Genomic DNA, 16320 nt, shown 5'->3' on the forward strand with positions numbered 1-16320 from the left:
GGCGCTTTTGACATTTCTCTGACATTCGGAAAAATATGGTTTACTAATTTTAGCATAACTCCGGTTATACTTGGCCTATTAACACAATTTAAAAACTGGTGTATAGTTTATAATTTGCACTTTAAGCTCAAGTTGAAAGTGAGATTGAGGGAGGCGGAGCGTTGCTGCTACGCTGTAACAAACTGGACGTTAAAAAGAGCTATAAGGCTATGGATCCCTATGGTTTAACAGATCGATATTCGCGGATGAAAAATCGATACTTTCCTAGGGCGGAAAATATCGATATATATCGCCGAATCGATTTATTTATACAGCCCTAACGTTCACACAGCTGGCAAATGTGACCTAGATCCGATTGTTTTTATTTATTTATTTACTCTTTGCCGATATTTTATCTATCCAACATTTCATGATAGTGTGCATGGATAATTCTGATCCCTTCACCAAAAAGACATTCTGATTTGGGCCACTTCCATACATGATGGTTTCAGATGCATGAAAAATGTCTGCACTCTGAGCGATCATGTTGCGTTTTATCCGACTTTTTCGTCATTGACGTGAGACGCGCGTCATATTTCTGCACCAGAGGAAACCGGATGCAAATGTCCACATTGCTAGAAAACACAACCAACCAACTTGGTCACTCAGTATAAAGCAGAGTGGCCAAATAAAGCCTTCTTTGCTAAAGCTTTCCAAACAGAAGCGAGATGACTTCTGACTTTTTTTCACAAAATCCACAGAGACAACAGAAAGACACCTTAATTGCCCTTAAAAATTGCCCTTCGAGAGATCGATAAAGTTCTCCTGAATGCTAAATCCTTATCCCACCTTAAAGTGTTTTGTGAATGACAGCCTGAAAATAAATTTTTAATTACGCAAAAATAACCATATCTCCACAAATGTTTTATTTTTCCCCTTCCAAAACACTGTCAACCTTTTTTTGTTTGTTTACTAAATAATACAAAGTGACTGACATTATTGTAAAAAAAAAAAAAAGAAAGAAAAAAGCAAAACAAAACACAATTTATTATTGAGGCAATTTAACAACTGTATTGTTGGTTCTCTACTTAACTGATTAGTTAATTGTACACTGGGCAAACAATTAAAGGCTTTATCATACCACTTTAAATAAAAAAATTAAATTATCATAAACTAATTTAGTAATTGATTACTTGTTGACTGGAGTATACCGACCCCAATATGCTCAAGTGGCATAGTTTTAGCTTCACCTAGTCTGTAAAGAAGAAAAATCATATTAAGCACCTTTTGCTACCACGTTATTGATTGTTTTTTGGAAAAAGAGTCAATAGGTTAGCCCTATACTATATTGATGTTAGTCAAGCTCTTCACATGCTGATGTTGGAAATATCTATTACCTGCAGATGCATCCTTTAATCTAAATAATCAAGCACACACTAAAGGAGTGGCATGTTATTGCATTTTAGGCAATAAAAATGTTATTTTCCTATTTAAAAAGAAACTCAAGTTAATCTTTTAATGTATTTTTAATATTGCACAAAAATAACTCAGTGGTTTAAATAAAAAAATATGTAAAATGTGGCAACGTATTTTATCGATTAAGTAATTTTCAGAATAATCACTAAATAAAATCACTGTTAGTTGTAGCCTTACCATAGACCAAAGGAGCTCCCCGCATCGCTACACAACTAAGGTGGCTCATCAACAAGACACAAAGATACTTAAACCCTTCTGCTTGAGGCAGTCCAAATTTTTCTTGTTGATAACCATGTTCTTACACTCATTCAGATATATTTTAATTTTATTTTTCTTGTTCATTTGTGGTGATGAGGAGACATAGCTGATTTGGGTTCCAAAATCATCAAGTTCTGCTTTTTTTGGATCCATTGTTTAAAACTGGCACCACCTTGACATCACTTCTTGGTTCTTCTAGGGAAAAAAAAAATATTTTAAAGTTCTTCGCAGCAGAATTGGAGCAAATTTTGATGTGTGAAATAGGTTTATTTCTTAATACTCACCTGCTAATATTAATATCGTTCAGTTAAGCAGATAAATCAGCATGTGTGTCGGAGACGGCGTCTCTTTAAGATGGAAATGCTCTGTGGAGCAGGGCTAAGTGGACAATCACTCATTCCGAGGAAAGGCAGAGGTGAAATGTAAGTAAATGCCGTGAATGTGCACGGCTGCCCAAGTGCCAGATGCTGAGAGCTGGTGCCAACGCTGCAAGTAAGAGACTCATTATTTCAGGAATCCGTTGGCCTTTCTCTGATGACTCTGTTGCTCATTTATACCAGAAAGTCTGTTCGAGACTTTCTTACATCAGGGAAACCTGCCAGTTGGGAGCAGCTCCCGATTCATTATAACCATTTGAAAAAAAACATATTTAAAAAAAAAAAATAACATTGAGAATAGGACCATAGGGAGGCAGTTTATGGTATTAGGGAAAGGAAAACAGTTTTCTGTAAGCAGCAGATTATGGAAGCATTAAGCAACAATTACCGTAATGAGAGTTATTGAAGCGGTAAGGTAGCATACAAGCTGTGTGCATCTGGCTGCTGCATCTGGCTGCAGAGGTGGTGCATTCAAAGGGAGAAGGCGGGAAGACATTCATTTGTTATAGCTGCTCCTTTCCCTGAGAACCGAGGGATGGCATGTCAGTAATTGTCATGTGCTGAAAACAATTTCACAGGCAGCGTGTTGATGCATGCGCTGCGATGGATACTGAGTGTACTGTCGGAAATGTTAAAGACGTCATTTAGGGAAATAACAGGGAAAGGCTGTCAGTGGCCAATTTGTAGCCCACCATGTTAAGGAATCAAAAGATGGGCAACAAAAGCTAAATCTTTAGCTTTTACTTAACTTAATAAGCACTTATTAGGCTCCTTGTTCAACACAATTATGACAACTATTTGGCTACTCACAGAAATATTTGTTCCAAGGCAAAAAGATAAAACAGGAAAAAAATATTGCAATAATGGCTTGTGGAATTTACTCCTTTTATCTCAGACATGGTTTCCCTCTCACCAAAGATTTTTCATTCTGTGGTAGCTATAATCATCAGATGAAAAATCCAATAACTAAAAGAAGCCATCATAGACTCAGGAAATTTTCATATAACACAATAGAAAGCAGAGGAATGAAACAAGAAAAACAGGTTTCGGTGGTAGTGCTGGTAACTTCACCCGTTTGCTGTGTTCTGCTTCTGCAGCATTGATCTTTTTGTAATTGACTTCCAGAAACATTTGACACTAAAAGGAGCTACTGCTACTGGATGTTTTATGAGGTTGCATCAATTGGTCTGCCTTTTGGGTCTTTTAATATTCTCATCCCTGTTCAGTAAAATATGTTTGATTTTTCTGACAGTTTATCTGCATAGCTTACACATATAGAAGACAAAACTCCCTATGCACTGTTAACAGGTGTTTACTGGTAAAAGACAGAAGTGGGAAGGGACAACACTGCAAAAAATAGGAATAAAGAAATAGGTCAAGGATGCAACCTGATCCCAGAACTCACAAAAGCTTTGAGAAGAAAAGAACTGGTTGTTCATGCCTGATCTTTTTACTCTATTGAAGCTTTCATCTAATTAAAACTGATTTTTTTCTCATAATTGTATGACTTTTTTCCCATAATATTGCATCTTTTTCCTGTTAATTTTATGACTTTATTCATATATTTGAAAGAAAAAAAATGCTTAGCCTAACCCTAATTCTTAGTCATACACATAAGACTTTAAAATAAGTGTTTGTCTCAGAATCTAATCTAAACTGATAGGAATGTTTGGAAAAATGGATAAAGGGTGAGCCTCAATGTTTCAGAACCACAGACAGCAGAATATGAATACAACATGAAAAAAGTGCCATGTTTTGGATCATATGCTGACTTTTATGTTCTCTTGCAACCTACTTGCATTTCTGCTTTCGGATGCCATCTCTGTTGTTTTTCTTTGGGCTGAAGGAGTGACCAGCTTTTCTGCTTCAGCAGTGGTTCTGGCTCAGTTCATGTCATGTCTTGGTGGCTTCCCACTTTGGATTCAGAACTGGGTAAAATACAAAGGAAAAAGCTCTCCAAGAAAAGTCAATAAACTCATGTTGAGCTATGAAGCAAAAGCAGAACAAAACTTGAGAGGAAATTTCACCCAGAAATAAAAAAGAGCTGGCGAAGGATATGATACAAGCAAAACTGAAAGCAAAAAATGTTTTTTTTCTTTCATGTTTTTGTCCATTTGTCTAACAAAATATATTTTTTAGATCTGTTTGTTTTTAAGTTAAAGGCCACAGCAGATTTCCCATCTGCAATCATATGAATCACTCTACCATAATGCGTGATTTTTCCAGATTTGTGGTTAGAGATTACACCCAATGAAAATTGCATCATACTGCAAGTCACTGACATCAAAACTAACATGTAGACCCTCTTCTACCATGTTATACAACAAATTTCATGGCACATATGATGAAAATGATAATCTGACAGTGACAATCTTCTCCGCACCCCACTTCTTAGATTGTCATTGGGAATTTAATGTTGAATACACTGCCCTGCCTGCACTAAGCAATCCATTTAATCAGGGTGTGGGATTAAGGCTGGAGCGGCCCACCACCTGACAAGATGCACTGTAACACGACTCTCTACCAGGAACTCAAGATGGATGGGCCGGGCCCCAGACTGGATGGACCGCCTCCATTGGGCTATATGGCCTGGTGGAGCCCATCAATCAGGGTGGCACCACAGGTCTGGGCTGAGGCTGTGTAATGATGCGAACAGCATGTGGCCAGGCCATCCCCTGCCACTCAGGTGTAAAGGTCCGCCCTGTCCAGCGGTCCTCTCCGCACCTTCACCGCCACCATCCATCAAATACTGTCCGTATTCATAAACGCAACAGATTTCAATAGATTTGTTAACTTTATGTCAACGGAAGTTGTAAACGGAGTCCAACTCATGGAAGTGGCGATCACGCTACCTGTGATAATAAGTGGTTTTGGAGAGGAAAGAATTGAAGAAGTGGAAACAAATCATCAATTTCTATAGGGCCTAAATGATTAATTGACTTAACCATGATTAAACAATTATCAAATCTTCAGCTAATTTAGTAATTGATTAATCGTTAACTGGAGTATACAGACAAAAAAAAAGCCCAAGTGGTGAAAAAACTACATAGCTGTATTTAAGCCACAACTGTATAAAAGTATATCTATTTTGAATATAAGATAAAAACGCCTTTGTAAATATGTTTCATCCAAAACTCCTTAAGTGGTATAATTCAGATTTGCTAATGCTGTTTTATTGGATTTTAGGCAAGAAAATATTTACTTACTTTTAAAAAAAGAAATTACTTATTTGTTCATTTGCATCTTTTAATGTATTTCCAATATTGTACAAAAAAAGCTTAATGTACCAATATTTAATCCAGTTTATTGTTAAATTAAGTGAACACTAAAGTAATCATTAGTTTACTCAACATTAGTTGTACTGGGAGTTGCCATGCTTCATTTTCCTGTTGCCTGTTCTTAAGGTGATGTGGATCCTTCTATCTTTCCCTAATATTCATTAAAGGACATATTTTATTGCACATTATGTGCTTTATACCCCTCACACAAACACATTATGCTCCTGGATGAAAGTGGTCTTACGAGTCCCATAAACCAGGCCACATGAATATGAGTGTAAAAGCCGCGGCAGAGTCTGGACTCTGAGAGGAAGGTCATTTTGTTAGAAAGCATGCGCTGCAAAAATGTATGCTTATAGAAATGTCTTTGGTTTCCCAGCTGCTAAAATGCGTCTCTCTGGCTGCCTAATGGACTTCTTTTCAACCACTGGGAACAGGGTTGGATTTTCAGCATGTTATGGGTTTGAATTAAGGCAAACCCATTCGCTGGTCAAGGATTTGTTTCGTCCTGTCGTGATGTAGGCAGGTATTTACCCCTAACAGATCTGAACATACATTTTTATTGAGATGATTTTTCATGTTTACTACATGAAAAAAATTTGAGCATTATTTTATGGTCGACGAGGTTTAAAAGCACTGACAAAAGCTCCTAAAGCTTGTTTTCTGCCTTCTTCTTGAAAACCTTCCATTTACTTATTTCTGTGTTATCTTGTCATCTTTTTGATTTGAATCTTGATAGTTTCATATGTTGGGTTGTGCCTCTGGTTTGTTTACATTTCTGATTTCAATTTCCTTCTTTTCCACATTCCCTGTGTATTTTGCCAGCCATTTCTCCAATTTCCTCAGTTGGATTTCATTTTGTTGTCTTCCTCCACAGCTGCACCTTGTTTCTAATGAACCACCTGCTCCTTGTTCAATAATCACCTCTCCAGCATGAACACCTTTCAGTTAGTTATGGTTCAAATCCTTATTCATGTCCAGCATATTCCAGCATGTCTCACGGTCCTTGTGATCCTCATGTATTTTTTTTCCCTTGGACTTTGAGTTTTGTAAGTTTATTGTTTTATTATTATTACCGTGCAAAGTAACTAGTTTAATTTTTTGAATACCTTCCAACTCTTTGCATTTTGGTCATGCAATACAGCATTTTGTGACATATGTCATTACAATGAATRAATGATTTAACAGTAACACAGAATAATCTGAGCTTAAAAAAAGAGACTAGTTTATAATATCCTATGTAATTGTGAGTTGTAGTCTTGTAAAAGAATAAGATTTGCTGTAACTACTTCAGTAGAGTTTTATTTGTAGATGCCTCTGTCAAATGAGCTGAGCTTGGGTCTGAGCATTGCTTTTTTTTTTTTTTTTTTTTGTTCTTTGATTAATACTGAGTCACAGCAGCTCCTGATTAAAAGCAAAAATTGCGCTTCCAAAGCTGGGATTTAAGGATTTTTTAAAAAATGTATTTATAATGATTTAGTATTTGTGCAGCATTTCTTTCTCTTCAGCAAATCATTAGGGAGTGTTTTAATGTTCTATTATGTTGATTTGTTTAATTTACACTGAACGGGATTTCACACTTTCTGGAATTGAATGGGTAATATCCCCTCAAATCCTTGTAAGCCTTTAAATCCCTGAGAATGAGGAGGGGGGGAAAAAATTCCTGATGTAGTTGCAGCACTCGCGTTTCCTCTTTTTCCATGTCACATCTTGTTAATCTAATCCTTATTTGGGCATCTAATCAGTGAGACCTTCCTGGATGAACTTCATAATTAAAGAATGTATCATTATCCAGACTTTAATTACATTACTATGTAACTTTGTTTTAATTAAAAGCCCCGTTCCCCAGTGGGAGCAGAGTTTGACAGACTTTTGTGTGCCAAGGTGTAAAAGCAATTTCCTACCTTGCACAAGCATGATTATCACCAAGCTCACCTAAAGAACTCCATGACCATAAAAATCAGGGAACGACGATCTTTTTACATCTCGTGGCAAGCAAATTGCTAAAAGCCCATGCGTCGTTGCTGCTTGCCGTAAAGCTTTTCAGCTTCCCTATACCATGTCCAGTGTCATCAGGGGGGTTAATGGAAGCCTATTACAAGAGGTGTTGGGGGTGAACGTCCTTCTTGCAAAGAGAGGGGCAACGTCCAGAGATTATTAAGATGTGCTGCCAAGACATAATAAGGGTTCCAGCACATTACATACACCTCCGTACGTCATTGGGTTTTGCCAGGCATAAAAACAGTCATTTTACTAATGTGAACAAACCACTCTTCATTGCCATGGTAATGATTGAGAAACTGAGTGCAGTCCAGTCAGGTCATAACTGTGTCACGGACGATGGCTCTCATCTGCAGAAACGCCATAGATGGCAGTGTTGCACTGCTTGACAGAATGACTGACGGTGTATTAATGCGCCAGTCAAGGAGCACAGATTGCGGCGTCGGGCCATATCTGTGCATTTACAGAAAAAAGCTCCTGGAAACAAAAACTGGGAACTGCTCGCCCTCCTTTTCTGAACCCTCCTTTTCACATAAGAGCTCTTATTCATCGAATTTTGCCGCAGAATTATGTCCTGACAGAATAAGTGAAGCTTTAACATGACAGCTGGATGTTTATTTTGTTGATGCTCTGCCAAATTGATGGGAGAAAATTTAAATTTCCTGCGAGGCTTCAGGTGCTTGTTTGCTGTGAATTACACACACAGGAATATTAGATGTCATTCACCTTGACGAGCCCATTTTCTGCTCTGTCATTCCACCAGGAGGTAAAGATTGTCATTTTCATAAATTTCTTTTCTCAAAAAAGACTAAATTTGTACTTTATTGAAAACATTTTTTTTTTGTCATACGACTTAACTATGCTTCCAGAACAAGCATTACATTAATATCCACAATTGCTCCTGGTATTCTATAAAACAAATTACCTGAACATTGAGTCCTAATTATAAAATTGAGTAATTAGGCCAGTAATTTCCGCCATATAAAAAGCTTCAATTTGGTCCTTCCTTTGTGCACAAACATTTCTGAAATAGGTTTTAAGCCTCTGCTGGGGATGAAAATTACTGCTGAATATTTTCACCATATGTGGCTCCTCAATAAGCTATTTACTGAGCCAAACAGCTATGCAAGGCCACACAGGCCTTCTACAGGTCTGAAAGCCAATCCAGTGGTTCTCAAGTTAAATGAAGTGATGTTTTAATGAGGCTGGATCCAGGAGACTGCAGCACTTTTCTCCTCTGAGATCCATGCTGCAAAAATAAAAAGTAAAATGGAAAAGAATCCGCAACACCTGATGTTTAAATAATACATTAGCTTATCTACATCTAATGGATAATCATCTCATTATTCTCATCATTACAAAGCCTTACACTCCCTTCCACTTGAACCTTTTGACATTTTGTCTTGTTACAACTGCAGACTTGTTGGATCTACTTTATTGAAATGTTATATTAGGTCTGTAACGTGAGGCTCTTTGAAACCTTCCACGATGGCTACTTATAATTTTAGCTGAAGGCTGTAATAAACCATTGTTAAATATAGAAAGAGACTATTCTTTTACGAGGTTATACAATAAATGCATTTAACTTCTACAGAGAATGATGCTAAAAGTATTGGTTATGCTTTTTGATCTTTTTTTTTTTTTTTTTTAAATTATTTGGAATTTATGTACTTTTTTTCACATTTCCCTCCTACAGAATAATCCTCTTTTTGCTCGATTTTATATTTATCTTTATTTTAAATCATAGAAATTGAGAAAAAATCTTGGTTCTTAAAGAATGACAACAAATCTCAGAGACTGTCGGCTATTTGCACCTGACTTAGTTGGAGGATCAGACAAACTATTGAAAAAATGACCAACTTGGTATGGAAAATACAGTAAAATAAATGTTTTGAATTTCTGAGCCAGAGGTCTGACTTGAATCTGATAGAAAATCTGCAATGGGAGTTGAAGGCTAGGATGATGATAAGGAGGGTTTCCAACTTCAACACAGATAAATTATTAAAATACCAGTGGAAACATGCGAAGAACTAATCACCAATCATAAAAAGAGCTTGGTTACTATTGTCTCATTTTTCTTTTTCCCATTGATAATTTTGAACATTCAATTTTTTTTATTTTATTTTTTATTTTTAATAGAAAAACACTGTTGCCTTGTACTAACAAGGTGCTGTGATCAAACCCCAGCCTGTGAATACGTTTCTGGGTACTCCAGCTTCCTCCCACAATCCAAACCCATGACTTGGGTCAACCGGTCTCTCCAATTTGCTCTGACTGTGTTCATATAAATACAGTCCACACTTGTTTAGGGTTTTTATTTGTAGACAAAATGAAAAACCATGCATAAGTTCTCATCCACTTCATAATTCTGTACAACTTTGTGTAAGGCTATCTAATAGAATTCCAATAAGAAAATTAGGAGTAACTTGACAAAATGCAAAACAGCTCAGTGTATGAATATTTTTTACAAGACACTGCATGCAGCTGAAGCATCAAGCCATCCGCCTTCCTTCCCAGTGATGAGAATAACCTCTTCACTGCAGCCACAACAAGCAAGTAACAAGAGGGAGCCTTGGGTCCAGAGCTGTGTCTGTATTTAGAATATCTCTCCACTCCTATGTGCGCCATCACAGACGGGTGATGTGAGCAGAAATCAAGGACGCTTGCACACACACATAGTTTGTTATTGGCCTCATTAGGGCTCGGAAGGTTCTGGCTTTGAGATTCTCTCCACACCGCCAAGGGAGTGCGACTCGGTCACCAGATCATATGTGTTTGAACAAAAAGACAACAGCTGATAAAAACATAACAATGTTTAGCATCTCAATTTTGAAACCTGCTATGCAGAACTATACATGAGGCAGTGAACGTTTGCAAATGATATATTTCTTTAAAATCATGCAGATTTCCTGGGAGAAAGTGCAACAGTAGTAAGCCTTTCATGAAGTTGAAAACCATATAAATGCTATACAATCTAAATTACCTTCAAAATTCTGCAGCTAGAGGCGTTATTTCTGAAGTGAAATAGATTTTTATTCATTTTGCTCTCGCATGTTCTAAAATTAGATGGGACTTGATAATTGGAACTTGAAGTTTGGTATTTTCAAAACAGCCTCACATTTTCTTCTTGAAATCTCAGTGGGTGGAGTATTTATTCCTATCATCTTTGATGATTTTGTAAATGCCTTCAGAGCAGCTGTGAGTGCTTTTAAAGCAGCTTTTAATGTTTTTGAAATGTTTGTGGATTTAGTTTTTTTCTTTTTTAAACAGGTGGGCAGCTCTAGCTGAATTCATGTTACTCCACATGTGATGGAAAAGTGGAGGTGCTGCATCTTTGCTCAGTCCCACGTTTTGTAATTTGAATTTTGACATTTGTAACAATTAACAACCCAGCTTTTTCGAGTCGTGCTGCTAAAAAACCCATCCATCTGTGATTTTATGATAACATACACATTCTTTTCAGCCTGCTGTTTGTGGGTCATGACAGATGTTTGGTTCTTGCAGACCGGAGCGGGCTGGGGAATTAGAGACTCGGGTTTGGTGGTCAACATGGTCTTGTAGGTGAGTTTCTGATATTTAAATGCATCCCCTACCTTCACTTTAATCAGATTCTTGCTTTCCTTAATACATCACAGCTTTGTGAATGTGTTTTTCATTATAACTGTTGGTGACAGAATGATTACTATCCTCTTTCATGGGTAATTGTTTTGCTTGAAGGAAATTTAATTGGTGTTTATCTGAAATATAATGCCTGTTCTGGGCCAGATTCAAGTCATGTACTTGGGTTGTTTCTTCATCCTTTTGTTACCTGATGCTGTCAACCAGCTAATTCTTATTCATCTGCAAGGCGAAGGCATTAAAAGATGAATTTCTCTGTAATCAGTGAAGAGCTATGTTAATAAAGGGCAGGGCAGGGAGGAAGCAATGTGACAATTCAGACATGATTAAACTTAAAAACTGATTCTGTCAAACTTGATTCATCGTAGATATTTAAATTAAACCTTGTCATCTTTTCCTTCTACACTTTTTAAAACCTGATCTGACATTCGAAAAGCTGCTACATATTAATGCAACAGTGGATTATGCAGCTTTACAGTATGATTGTGAACTGAAATAATCAATTGCATCCCTTCCCTTTTCATTAATTTAGGAGATTTCAGATGCCCACCTCTAAACTGGGAACACGAGTTAAACAAATGTAGCGGGATTGAACAGATCAATCATCATTGTCTCCCTGAGGGTCCTTGTGGACCACAGGAGCACGTCTTCATTCATTTTTGGCCAATTTGCTTGAAGAAATAAACAAGCTGTCTGGGTGTTTGGGACCCATTCTACATTTCCATGAATCTAATTTCAGGTGAAATTTTCTGAGCTCACCTTTACCCCCACTTATTCCTGAGTCCTGTATGTGACCGGGGCAGCCTTCTCCAAGTGTGAGAGTGTGGTGTGTTTTGTTTGCTCCAACATCTAAAGTCAGCTTTGTCGTCTTGAAGCCATCAATATTACACTGACAGCCTTTATAATGTGGTTATTTTAATAAGTTTTTGAGATGTACTATTGCAATGAGTAATGTAAATACTTTATTTACTTTATTAGATGTGCTATAGACTAAAGTTTATTTTCTTTTTTCCTTGTTCAATCGAATATAAAGATACATTTCTTAAGATACCAATTAATTAGTTTAATTAGGTTTATTAAGTAATATGGTATTACACTTCAGTAATATGGGTAAACAAGGAGACTTCCAGACATTTTTAGATACATCCTCAAAATCTCATCCTCTTACATCTCTTGCTATTTGCTTTCTGTCTGTGCAGGCAATGATCTAATCCAACATTTCAAGTTCCAAAACATGTATGGCATTTCAAATCTGTGGTCCTTCCACGCTCTTTTTTTTAAATTTCAGCACCAGCCTCTGTAAAGGTCTCTGCACAAAAATGAGACCAGTTATGAAATGCAGGGTTGAAAGAGGTGGAAAACGACAACAACACCTACAGCATTTTCAATTTTCACAAAAACTCTGCAAAGTAACGATGACTCAATGTAAAGTTTTAGATCTGGAATTTCAGACTGCAGAGCAGAAGGTAACATCTGAGCTGCTGAAATTTGGCAGAGATGTTTTCAGTTGAATTTAGGCTAAGATAGATTGCAGTGCACTCTTCTGCCTTTTTGTATGATCAGTTTGTATTTCAGTCAAATCTGAGATCTTCAGATTTTTCTTCCAAAACAAAAGTTTGTGATTCTTACGGTACTTTCTAGGCCCCTAAGGCATACATTTGTGAAATTGTTTGCAATATAGTTTATTGGGTAAGCCACTTAAGCTGGGATACACTAAACTCAAATATTTAATATTACTATTTTTAGAGACTGAAGAGAAACGTATTCCATAAATTTCTCATTGATTTTTCTTTTTTTGTGTGTTCCATTGTGTTCTCCTTTGCATTTGCCAGTGGGATTGTATTTCACACAACCTGCATCAGTTTCTGCAAACTGAAAGAACAACTTTGAAACCTTTAGGCCATACTGAAGCTCCAAGGATGCATCTGTTTTTATCAGAATTTGCACAAAACTTGGTAAATTTCTCTGACTGAATTGCCTCTCCTGGAGATATATGAAATGGAAAACGTCTTGGGAGGCCTCTTCCACATCAGATTTAGTGGATGGACACTGCTAGGTCAAGGAGAGGTCTATTGGTGGGCATAAAGAAGAGTGAAAGCTGCCCATTTCATCTGATGGACTGCTGTATGGTGATTAGTTTTTCTGTGTTGTCAGGGTAGCTGTGTCCTCATTGAATTGGTCACCAAAAGATTTTTGAGGACTAGTTTATGCTCTTGAGTTTACAGCTAATCTGGGCACTGGCTCCTGCTACTGCTCTGACTTTAACTGAAAAGATCTCACTTAGTAGGAATTCCACCTAATATTTACATTTACATTATCAGGCCCTTAAAAAAAGCCTTTTTAATAATAAAAATTATTAATTATTAATTTAAAAAATTTAAATTGTTAAAAAGGCTTTTGTTCTGTGTCGTGCTAGCATTGTATTTAACAACCAGGATGGAGGAGGAGAGGAAGGAAAACAAGTAAAAGCTTTGTCACTACTAGATAGATGGACGTTGTGTCTAAATACAACCAAGTTAATGAAAAAAGCAGGATATAATGAATAAAAGTTTTGCATGTATATTTATGTAGATCATGTGTGGTATACAAATATTGTAGCAGATTTATGAAAAACAACTTTAGATTTCAGACTCTTGCTCAATTTTCAGTGAAAATGGAGAGTTTGGATTGCCTCCTCCATAATAAGGCTAAAAGTGATGGTGAAGGCGCAGAAGTCTCTGATGTAGAGAAATTGTCATTGTGTAGATTGGAACCAAATATCTAAATGCACATGGCATATCGAAGTTCTGGTTGGGTAGCTGGGAAAGAAACAAGGGGAAAAGATTAGAAGTACCGGAACTGAAGCAGGGTTTCATTCATTGTAGTAATTAAGCAAAAACTGTACAAAAATATATAAATTTTTCATTTAATAACCTTTTCATATGACAAAAGTATTGTTGAATTTGCACTGAAGCTGCATATTTAATTCAAATAAGCAATGTCATTTTATTTGTAACAGTCCTAATTGTTACATCAGTGATTCGTTAGCAGTGATAATATTATCACAAGGCACGGACCACTAGCACTGACAAAATGACTTTCTGAGATGACTGTGTTAATATTAGGTGCCTTCACAATGAAGTCCACTTTGGTGTGGGCTGTGCATTGATTGTTTGTGCAGTGGCTTCATTGCTGCTCATCAGAAAAGCCTTATATTACAAAACTGACCACGATGGCTAATACTGTAGTTTCTAATATGATCAACCAATGAGTTGAAACTGACATTTTTGTCGCACCGTTTCACAGTGAGGTCTCGCAGCAGTTTTCAGTTTTCAATTCAATTGTGCATTACTGCTTCTGTTAAATGAAAAGAAATGTCCTCAATTTCAAAGTCACCTCAAAGCCCTAATGCGGTCAGCTTTGTAGATTGGATGAAACGCTGCACCCTTGGATTGGCTGGCTTTATTTTTAGTGCTTGTTTTCGATGCAGTGAGTGGTTGCAGGGCACAAACTGGTTGCAGACTTGACTGAGACTCAAATTGTCATTTTGAAAGTGACAAGGTGCTGATTTGCCCGCCTGGCACTGAGCGATTGGACATCACTCTTGACAAATGGGCAGGGGAACAAAACTGGCAGGATGCAAGCGAAGACAAAATGCCTTCAGCCAGAGTTTTTTTCCCCATCTGTTATCACAGCTGGACAACAGCTAGTTAAAATTCCTTACTTTACTGGTAAAATAATAAATTTTCTTTAAAATATATCTGTCAACCTCCCCTCTAAAATTAATGCCTAACATGTCATTTTATATGATATAAAATATCATATTTTCTTTAAAAAATAATAAAATAAATTAAATCATAGAATTTAATGTTTTGTTACTTGTTGGATTTGGCTCATTAAAAGTAACTTAAGGGGACCTAAATGAATTTAGGAAGAATAATTTGTGTTTTTAAAACAAAATAATGCATCAGTTTGGAATTTGTATCTTTGACTCATGCAGCACATTATCATTAGTCTTTTTAATACTGACGGTTGTTTTTGTCAGTTGTTTTCAACACATTTCTATTCTGTATATTTTCTAAACAAACGGTAGCATCATTTTAAAATTAGATCTGGCAACATGTTCTTTCAAGAATGCAACTAACAGACTTGTGCATCAATATTGAAAACCTGAAAGTGTCAGACTTCCCTTATTAACAAGCAACAAGAGCCTCATAAAACTGTCAGATGTGGGAAGGGGAGAGTTACAGATGCACAAATATGGGTCTCGTGTTCAATACCAGTCTTTGGATAATTGCTTTGTTTTTACCTCTCTTTTTCTCAAGATTTTATTTTTTGTCAATATTTTTTTGTTTGCATGCCTTTCGCCTCACAGAGAATGCCTCTGAGAAGCTCTTCCCCACTGAGCTCCTTCAGACTAGCGGCAGCGACAATTAGCAAACAGCTGGTGAAACTATGCATCTGCTGAGCTTATCATAACAGCTACGCCTCAGTTCAACACTCCTAAGAAGGTTGTAAATGGCAAAATGAGAGGCATTGTTGTGATGAAGGCAGAGTGCCGGAAAGGGTGGGAGCTTCTTAAAGAGACAAAGGCCAATTTTAAGATGTCAAATTGCAAAATTAAATTTCTTTGAAGTAATTTTTGATATAGATATAATTTTTATGACTGAAGATTACAATTACTTCGTTGCTATAGAATGGCACTATGTGCCTGGAAAATACACAATACCAAACATGTAAAGGTTTTTGCATTAAAATTAGTATTTATTGCATTGATGAAAGTGGTGGCAGAGCGTATTTAAAAATCCATTGCAGTCATTTTCAGCTGTAGGCTTAGTCTAGAACAGGATGGCACTGATGTTTTTACAGAGTAAAATTTTACTTGGAAATTTATCAAACCAGCACCCTATTTAGGGATTTAAAAGCTCTTGTTAGCCCATTCTGCATGTATCAGTCTGACAAATGGCTACTTGATAATAGGGCTGTTGTAAACGAATATTTTAGTAATCGAGTAATCTATCGATTATTCTTACGATTAATCGAGTAATTGGATAAAAAAATCTATAAAATAAACTATTGGCAAATCTGCAATAACACCAGTTAGTCCAGATCAGTCCAATATCTCCTTTTTGAGCATCCCTAACAATTAAATGTTTGTAGTTTAGAAAGTTTACTTGTAACAGTAGTTTGCTTTACCTGAAGAAAAGTTATACTAAGATATTAAATTATATTCAAATAATAAAGTGGCAGGCTCACAAATATGCTTATAAAAATGTCTATACTCCAGCTTTTAGTTTATGTATTTATCTTCAGTGAGTAATACACATACACGTAAAAGAACTAAGTAAACAACT

The 16320-nt window shown here is 36.5% G+C and overlaps 1 long non-coding RNA gene across 1 annotated transcript in view; it reads left to right on the forward strand.

Annotated features, from left to right (window-relative positions):
* The first annotated feature begins 10870 nt into the window (after positions 1 to 10870).
* LOC103475023 (uncharacterized) overlaps positions 10871 to 16320 on the forward strand; it is a 19504-nt gene continuing 14054 nt past the window's right edge. The window contains exon 1 of the long non-coding RNA XR_535269.1: positions 10871 to 10930. This is a non-coding gene — a long non-coding RNA (uncharacterized LOC103475023). The remainder of the gene's footprint in view (positions 10931 to 16320) is intronic.

The sequence above is a fragment of the Poecilia reticulata genome, linkage group LG13, assembly GCF_000633615.1.
Source record: "Poecilia reticulata strain Guanapo linkage group LG13, Guppy_female_1.0+MT, whole genome shotgun sequence".
Lineage (NCBI taxonomy): Eukaryota > Metazoa > Chordata > Actinopteri > Cyprinodontiformes > Poeciliidae > Poecilia > Poecilia reticulata.